Below are 466 nucleotides of genomic sequence, written 5' to 3'. Positions count from 1 at the left end.
AATTTAGGGAGGAATTAGAACCCATTTATGATAAATATGATAAGAAAATGCAGGAAATTGATGTGTATCCTGCACAAGGAGAGTCATTAGTGGTACGCACAAGGGGAGTCATTAGTGGTACGAAGAGTGACGACAGCAACAGTAAATGAGGAAGAAGAAGATTGGAGGAGGCGAAGTATTTTTTGCGCACGTGTTGTTTGTGAAGGTAAAGTGTGTGATCTTGTTATTGATGGAGGAAGCGTGAAAAATGTTATTTCAAAAAGGGCGGTAGACAAATTAAAGCTTCCTACAAGCAAACATCCTTATCCTTACAAGATTAGGTGGCTAAAGAAAGGACATGGGGTATCAGTAACTACTCAATGTTTGGTGAAGTTCACTATGGGAGATAACTTGGGTGATGAGGCTTTATGTAATGTTGTGCCAATGGATGTTGGTTATATTCTTGTTGGTAGACCTTGGTTGTATG

The 466-nt window shown here is 39.3% G+C and overlaps 1 protein-coding gene across 2 annotated transcripts in view; it reads left to right on the top strand.

The window, feature by feature from the left end:
- LOC110424298 (nuclear pore complex protein) overlaps positions 1–466 on the top strand; it is a 17074-nt gene that overhangs the window by 5499 nt on the left and 11109 nt on the right. The window lies entirely within an intron of this gene.

This window comes from Theobroma umbraticum, unplaced genomic scaffold (assembly GCF_002168275.2).
Source record: "Theobroma umbraticum cultivar Fairchild unplaced genomic scaffold, ASM216827v3 scaffold_204.0, whole genome shotgun sequence".
In the NCBI taxonomy this organism is placed as follows: Eukaryota; Viridiplantae; Streptophyta; class Magnoliopsida; order Malvales; family Malvaceae; genus Theobroma; species Theobroma umbraticum.
Note: the sequence above shows the minus strand (reverse complement) of the source record. Positions and strands in the feature narration are given on the sequence as shown.